The sequence below is a fragment of the Petaurus breviceps genome, unplaced genomic scaffold (assembly GCF_028583685.1).
Source record: "Petaurus breviceps papuanus isolate PSGF00001 unplaced genomic scaffold, PetGlider_PUasm1.0 90825, whole genome shotgun sequence".
NCBI classification, from domain to species: Eukaryota; Metazoa; Chordata; class Mammalia; order Diprotodontia; family Petauridae; genus Petaurus; species Petaurus breviceps.
In genome coordinates, this window is record NW_027187353.1 from 17,450,853 (window position 1) to 17,459,827 (window position 8,975).

Sequence of the window (8,975 nt, forward strand, 5' to 3'; positions counted from 1 at the left end):
CTCTCTCTCTCTCTCTCTCTCTCTCTCTCTCTCTTTCTCTCTCTCTCCCATTTCCTTCCCTCCTCCTCCTCCTCCTCTTCCTCCTCCTCTTCTTCCTCCCAGTTTTGGCAGTGTACTTTGTGCCACTGATTTCCAAAGCATACCAATTTTTTTTTTAAACTGTGCTTTGAATAAATAGGAAAAACTACAAATTTGCTGTTCAATTTTGCTATTCATCATATTTGATCAGGTAATACACCTCAAAAGTTTAAGACTCTTGGTCTTTGAAAACAACTTTTCATTTGTTGGAAGATATATTTAGAGTCCAGTTTTCTTTCCACAAATGCTCCTAGTTTTAAAGAACTAATGGCTGGGAGAGGATTCTGGGAAGATGGCAGAGTAGGTCAGAAAATTCCAAGCTCTTTAGATTTCCTCCACAAATAAGGCAAAATAGTGCCTCAGGGAGAATGTGGTGGTAAAAATAAATGTGTTGGGGCAAAATGGTGGTCCTCCTGGGACAACCCGAGAAGATCTGAGGTTTGGTCCCTGTGAAATGTAAACAGCTCCAGGCTAGTTCAGCTGAAACAGCAAGCAGAAAGCCCTGGGGTTCGTTGGATAGAGAAGAAGACTTGGCCCCAGCCGCAAAAATTTTTATCTCCAGGGTAGTGTGGGGAATTGGGTTTCTGAGTAGGGGAAGATTAAGGGAACATCTGCTGAAAAGGGATGCCAGGCCCAGCTGTGCTTCTGAGACATGGCCCTGGGCAAGAAGGAACCAGCACTTGCCCCCTTAAGTGCAGAAGCAATGGGGCAGGAATGCCACTGGCTGTGTGCAATTACAGGAGGGTGGAGTACTTGGTTTTGGGTTCCAGGTCAAAGGGAAGGACTAAAGGAGGATCTGAGGTTAGAGGAACCATCCCCCGTACCCCAGGACTAGAAGTGATTACAATAACAAGCTGCTATAAGTTTTTTTATGAGTAAGCAAAGGAGAAAGAATTCAATCATAGAAAGTTACTATGGGAATAGAGAAGACTGAGATCTGTCTTTGGAAGATATTGAAGCAAAAACAAAAGCCTGTCCTACCTCAAAGAATAACATCAAATAGTCACCTGCCCAAAAAGAATTCATGGCAGAACTTTTAAAAAGACTTTAAAAATCAAATGAGAAAAATTGAGGAAGTTAAAAAAAATAAGAACAATCCAAGAAAAACAAGAAGATTATGAAAAGAAAACCAACCAACTAGAAAAGGAAATTTAGAATCTTTTTTTTTAAAGCAATTGGGGTTAAGTAACTTGCTCAAGGTTACAGGGCCAGGTGTTTCTGGGTGGTTGCTAAGTGTCTGAGCCCAGATTCGATCCCCCAGGTCATCCCGACACTGGGGCTGGTGCTCTTACTCACTGTGCTACCTGGCCACCTTGAAATCCAGAATCTTAAGGAAGAAAACAACTCCTTGAAAATTGGAATTGGATAAGGGGAAGCCAGTTAAGTTATAAGACACCAGGAAATACCAAAACAAAATATAAAGAATGGAAAAGTAGAAGAGAAAGTGAAACATCTCATAAGAAAAACAACTGATCTGGAGAACAGAACAAGAAGAAAGAACATAAGAATAATCAGACTACCTGAAAGTTATGATCAAAAAAAGAATCTTGATATTATAATAATAAAAGAAATAATTAAAGAAAATTAGAACAAGAAGGGAAAGTAGAAATAGAAACAATCAACTGATCACCACCTGAAAGAGATTCTATGAGGAAAACCTTCAGAAAGAGTGTACTCAAGTTTTCAAACTCCCAGCTCAAGGATAAAACAGTATGAACAACAAGAAAAAAACCAATGCAAATATGTCAGAGTCACAATTAGAATCACACAAGATGTAGCAGTGGTTACACTAACAGACTACAGGTCTTGGAACATTATATATCAAAGAGCAAAAGAACTGGAATTGTGGCTGAAAATATCATACCCAGCAAAGTTAAACCTAATACTGGAAGAAAAAAATGGACATTCAATGAATTGCCAGACTTTCAGGAGTCTCTCACAAAAACACCTGAAATCAATAGAAAATTTGACATACAAAGATCCAAGAGAAATCCAAGGTAAACATCAAAGACTAATTACAAAGGACTCAATAAGGACAGATGGTTTACTTTCTATATGAGAAAAATATAAATCATATATCTATGATTGTTATTAGTAGTTCAGTTAGTAGTGCTATTGGGTAATTTGAAAGAAAGACTGCGGTAGAGCTGACTGCGATGGGATACTAAAAAGTAAACTGTCTAGGAAAAGGCAAAAAGAGTAATAATACAAATGAGGTGCAAGGGGAAGAACTGACACAGGAATTAGATGGGTTGGAGGGCTGATAATTCTGGAATCCTACTCTCATTGGGAACGAGTTAAAGAGGAAACAATACATATATGTGTAGAAGGGCATAAAAGTCTTCTCAGTTCAAAAAGAAATAAAAGGCTAAGAGGACAGGGAGGAGGGAGAACATAAGAGAGGGATTTTAGGGCATGGGAAGAGGATAAGACAAGGATCTTTCACGGTAAGGGTAGGTTAAGTAACAGGAGGGCGAGCTGGTGGGTAGAAGTAGAGGAATCAGGAGAGATAGGAAATAAGAGATGCATATAAATATAAAATACAGATCAGGAGTAGAATTTATTAGAGGAAAAAAAGCAGGGTTAGTAATCATGATCTCAGACAAAGTTAAAACTAAAATAGATTTAATCAAAAGAGAAAAATAAGGAAACTAGATCATATGTCAGCCACATTAATCAATATTCTTTTAGCCTATTTAAAATAACTAGACAGTATATGGCTGGAATATTGCTGTGGCATAGGAAATGATGAGTTGGTGGACTTAGAAAAATATGGAAAGACTTGGACCTATGAAGAAAGAGGTTAGCTACACTCAGAGAAACAGAGGATAAACATGTATAGTATACTCTTATGTAGATGCATATGAATGTATATGTCTATATATGTGTGTATGATTATAGATATCTATGTATATATGTAAGTGGATGTATGTATAAATATGTGTGTATATGTATACATACACATACATTCATATATACATATACATACACACATCTATATATATGCTTAATGATAGCCTTCTTGGAGGAGAGGAATAGGGAAGGAGAAAGAGGACAAAATGAACAAAGTTAAAAAGAACACAGCAGAGAACAAAGGAAAACTTACAAGGAAGAACGAATAAAATGTGTAGTATTTATTATATAGGTTTTATTGAAATGGAAATTTGTTGTATATTTTGAATCCTCTTACGCTCTGCTGTGCCTATAGCCATGCTTTCCCCCCTTATTTTGTATTGAAACTTATAAGAAGTTTCTTTTTATTTTCTTGTTGTGTATTTAAGTTTAATTTTTTTTAAGTCATGGCAATTGAAATAATCATTGGCTCGCTCTACATTACATCTATTACAGCAATGAGAAGTCTTACATGACTCTAAGTGACACAGTAGAAGTAAAACTACACGTTTTCCTCAGGCACTTGTATCAAGATTTTGGAATGGGTTTCAGAAATGTTGTTAAGGGGAGGAGGGTGGACCAGCTGAGATTTTGCAATAGCCCTGTTTAAGACTTTGCCCTATGCTTCATAGTGTTTAAAGTGCGAAAAAATAAGTAATTTCACCCAAGAACAAACCCTAAAGAATGGCTTGTATTGATTTTTCTTCCAAATTAAAGGTACTAAATGTGGGAAAAAAGGGAGTTCACAGGTGCCAAGTTACAGTGGGGAGGAAGAAAGAAGAAAGATGGAGAGAGGGGAAGCATACTTTCATAATAGTATGTTTTCCTGGGAGGTTACAGATTCATTTCCCCCCTCTAATTATTCTCCATTCTTTCAAGCCAATTAGCTTAATGTGGTAATCAGATTTCACAGTGGGACTCCCAAGCCATATGGTTGGAAGTCTCCTCGAGTGCACAGTATGACTGCATTTTGTTACGCTTTAAGAATTGACAGATGTGTTTACTGACATTCAAAATATTATGCAAATGGGCTCCCTTCTCAGCCTGAGGCCTTGATTCTGAATGGGGTGAGGAACAGAGAGCAATATGAATTAATGATTACAGAGAATCTTTCTGCCAGCATGACTTAAAGCAGGTGTACATGGTTCTTCCTTTAAAAAGGAAGGAAGACCCCAATGGATCAGACGGAAAAGCAAAGGAAAGGGTGAGGAACTTAGCCCAGGACTCATTTTGTCTGTCTTCAGCAACTGAATGATTCAGAAAAAAGCTGGGAAATTAAATGTCCTTCTCTATAAGTGGTGTGGAAGGGAATCACTGGCCTGGGAGGCCCCATTGTGCCGCTATGCTTGAGTGCCCTAGGGCAAGCTCTGCAGGCCTCAGTTTCCTCCTCTGTGAAAATTAAGGGATCAGGAAATATGCAAGACTAAGCAGTTCATGATCTGTTGGGATTCTCAGAGGGTCATAGCTTTAGAACTGCCTTACAGGTCATCACATTCAACCTCCTCGTTTTACAGATAAGGAAACTGAGGCTGAAAGAGGTGAAATGGCTGCCTCAAGCCATACAAGTAGGGCTGAGATTTGAACTCAGGTCCTACAACTCCAGATTCAGTGCTCTTATCACCTTACTTGTGCTGAGTCTCCCCACACTTCCCTCGGGTGACCATTGGACAAATGTAGTCTGTATAACAAAAGCAAAGGGTTGGAAATCATGAGCCATTCCACTCCCACCCGCCCCCCCAACAACCACCATTACTGCCTCTAACAATAACCAAAAGGGTGCCACAGAATCACTTTTACCCCTGGCTCGGCAGGGCTAGAGCAAGAAGGGGAAGGACAGACTGCTGGGTGCCACAGGCAGGTAAAGAGAGGCCGCCAGGGCCTTCCTGGGGGCTGAGGTACAGAATAAGGAGCAGAACAAGCTGGAGCCTCTTGTACCCGCACAGGCCTAAGGCAAAGAAGGAGGACAGCAGGGAGGCCATAGAGGAATGTCCCTCAGGCTTGGTAGAACAGGAGTGCCCAGGACTGGCTGTGACCACTGTCACACCTGACCATAACCTCCATAACCACTGCCATAGCTTTATCTCTTTCCCTTGCACCGGGGTGGAGCAAAAAATTCTGCACCAGACAGACCCCCTGAAACTGCCTCCTTTGCTATGGCAATAGTGGGGATCAACTTACTAGCTGACTTACCCTGGGCAAGCTTGAGTTTCCACTTCCTCATCGGTAAAATGGGAATAATCACACTTATACTTCCTATTTCACAGGGTGGTGGGAGGAAAGTGCTTTGTAAATCTTAAAGTGCTAAAGAAATGGGAAATTAGTAATATGTCAAGGTCAGTTATTGTTCTTAGTATAACTAACCTATTATATTATGTTACTATTGCTATTATTAATATAACTAATGTATCTATTAGTGGTACTGTGGTTATAATATGTAATATATAGCTATGTATTACATATATATTATATCTAATATGCATTATATATAGTTCATACATAATATATCTATAATAGTAGTAGTAACAGTAATAACAGTAGTAGATATATTAGCTACATTAATAATCTAATACTAATATATCTACTACTGTTACTATGGCTATTATTGTTATTAATATTGCTAATATGTCTATCCCTGTTACTGCAGCTATTACTATTAATAGTAGTATTGCTAACATATGTATTACTGTTACTATAGTATAGTATAGTATTATTGTTATTAGCATTGCTAATATATCTCCAAAGCTATTATTTGTAATTATTAGCCACATTATTGTGGCTATGGTCATTTTATTGGTATTGCTATAATAAATCTATTACTATTATAATTACTATAGCTGTTATTGTTTTCAGTATTGTTCACATGCCTGTTGCTGTTATGTACCAATGATTAGCTATGATGAGCAGACTGGATAGTTCAGAGAGAGCTGGTCTTGGGGTAAGAAAGATCCAGCTGGGTTTAAATCCCATCTCTGACAAGAATTCTGGTTGTGTGCCCCTGAGAAATGGTTCGGTGCTTCAAGCAACTCTCTATAGGTTATCTGTTCCTTGTCTGGGATGCCCTATGCTACTGAAATTGCAAGATTGGTTAAAATTAATTATTAATGATAACAATATTAAATCCTGGGTCATCTAGAAAAAAAATCCATAGAAACAATAATAAGGAGAAAACAATCAAAAAATGATAGATAAGCTTCCACAGTTTGCTAAAGACATTTAGCTATTTAGGAAAATAGGAGAGAATGAAGGGAAAATTAGAGATTTGTAAGCTGAAGCAGCACCAGACAAAATGTAGCAGTGTGGTAGGCATATGAAAATGAACTTGAAGGCATGAAAGAATAATAAATAATAATAATAAATAATAAATAAAAGGAGGTGGATGAAAAAAAAAGCACATTAAAGGAAGACTTACGAGTTCTTTAAGCAAAGCCTGGATGCCTGCTTGAGATGCTGAAGAAAGAATACCTTCTCTTAGCACAGTGATTGGCACAAAATAGGTGCTTAATAAATGTTGACCGATTGATTGATGCCCTCTGGAGTCCCATCTAGATCCAGGATACTAGGATTATATTTTTTTTAAAAAACCAGCCAGGCAAGAAAAGAAATAATGAAATAAAAGCTCAGAATCATAAAATACTTTAATTTTTAAAAAAGCTTTATATAAAGTGTCCCAATTGATCCCTCCCAACAGTCCTGGGAGGTAGGATTACAAAGTAGCATTATCCCCATTTTACAGATGAGAAAATTCAAATCACTCAGTTTTCAAAGGCTTAATTCCAAATCCCCCCTCTCCTCTATCTGAGAAACAACTTCACAATAAAAAAAAATTCATCGATGTGAAACACTTTAATATTTCAAAAGACTGTGATTTCATGAGTATGGTGTTCCAATCTCCCTCCCCTCCTAACAAAGTAGATCACAAGTCATCCATAGCCCAGTTGATGTTTTCTAATTTGCTGTGGTTAAAAACCATTTGTCTACCTGCTGGTGGGAATGAGCCCCACAAATCTGGTTAGGATGGTCTTTGGATGCTGCTCAGGCCTTTTGGTTCCCTGAGGCACTGAGAAGAGGTGGGAAGGAAAGGGGTATACAGTTGAGTTCTGTTGCATATTGTGGATAGGCTGATGCAGCCCTGCTGCTGGCAGAGAGTGTGGTGGATGGTGGAGGATGAGGTGCTTGGCCAGAGCATCACAGCTTGGAGATTAGTCATCTCTGTTGTTAGTTCATTGAATTTTTACCTTGTTTGGGTTTCTTGTGTCCTGGAGAGAGATGAAACTGCTTTCTTTATCTCTTTTACATAATTCCTATTTTGGAGAGGTTTGAGAGCTCATTAAGACCAGAGAAAATGGTTAGTCCTCCATCTTGTTGGTCATGTGACCTGGAAGTCAGGTCCCTGAACTTGGATGGGAAGAAATGTCATTTTTATTTTCACTAATCTTTTATGCATTTTATAAAATTAATTCTGAGAAGGGGTCAATAGTCTTCGTTAAACTGCCACCTCCTCTCAGTGCCCCAGAGATCCAAGAGGTCTGAATTTACTCAGTCTCACCCCCAGAAGTTACTTGGGGCAGAGACCAAGGCTGGTGAACCTTGAATTGCCCAGTTTGAGAAAAGGTTGAACTTGAGATCCAGCCCTCAGGGGAAACTGCCATCAAAGGGGAGGAAGTCAGAAAGGGAAAAAAAAGACTGAAATGACCAAATATCTCAGGAGGAAGAAAACACAGGTAAAACTTTGGGCATAAACAATTAAACCAACAGAGAGGATATTAATAGCAGAAGAGAAAATGGCCTCCAGATCAGGTAAAAGAGTTCAGGCATCTATGAATAAATACTATCAGACAAAGGAAAATGAACAATACCCGGGGAGGCAGAGGACGTTGTGGAGGATTCTGAGGAGAGCATGGGATGACAGCAGAATGTTCCTGCATGGTTTAAAAGAGAAATAAAGATGGGGAGAGGGGGACTGTGAAATCGATGACTTGTTCAGCAGGGAAGATTGGCAGAATAGAAAACTTGAATCCTCAGTGGCAAGTCTCACCAAAGAGGTTAACTAATTAGGTATCTATAACTAATTAGGCAAATGCATGGAAGTGAAGAACGATGAAAGCAGAGAAGAAATAACACTGGGAGAAAGCACGATCTCTGTATAAGCAAAAGGTACTGAGCTCAAAGACAAAACATGTAGAAAACTTAAAGATTATAGGTTTCCAGAAGAACCTGACAAGCCAAGGTCCCAGACTCCCTGAAGTCACAGACCCTGGGTTAACTGCTGACCTAAAGTATATCTTATAAATGAGATTTTTTTAAAAAAGGAGGTGAGGCAATAACAATATCAACATTGAATTCAATCCCAAAACCAAGAGACAGTGACGCTTTATGGTGAAAGGAACATTTAACCAAATAATTCAGAGTTAAATTCACAAAAGGCTAACAGTGGTAGAATGCAGTGCCCTTCCCAGAAGATGCTCCTCTCAGCAGCCAATGAGGAGTGGAGCTCCTAGACCTGGAGAGGCATGGATTATGGCATCGGAAATAACTTTCGATTCTCATGGTTGCGAGGCAGTGACGCAGTTGCCCCTGACCTGGGATGAGAAGAGGAGCTGGGGATTTGACCTTGAAGACAGGTGGAATATGGTAACAATGTGAAAAAATCCGGGGACCACGGCAAGATGTCAACCTTCATCCTCATGCTGGAGTTTCCAAGTGTAGGATAGGCATCAGATGGGTGGTTCCCCTAACTGTGACAAGAGGGAGGAGCCTTAGGTCCAGGAATGCTGCAGTGCAGAGAAGGGGTGGTCCAGAGAGTGATAATGTCATTGGGCAATGAAACAGTGGGTGTTCACTTCTTTGACTAATTTGGGCATCCCCTGCCCTTTCCTAAAAGAAGAGATATATTCCACTCTTATCAGCCTTCATCTCCTTACTTCTGCCTGATTCAACAGATAAGGGAGGTAGGGAAGAAGAAAGCCACATTTCCCCCTGCCCACACTTCCAGTAGTAAACTAAGC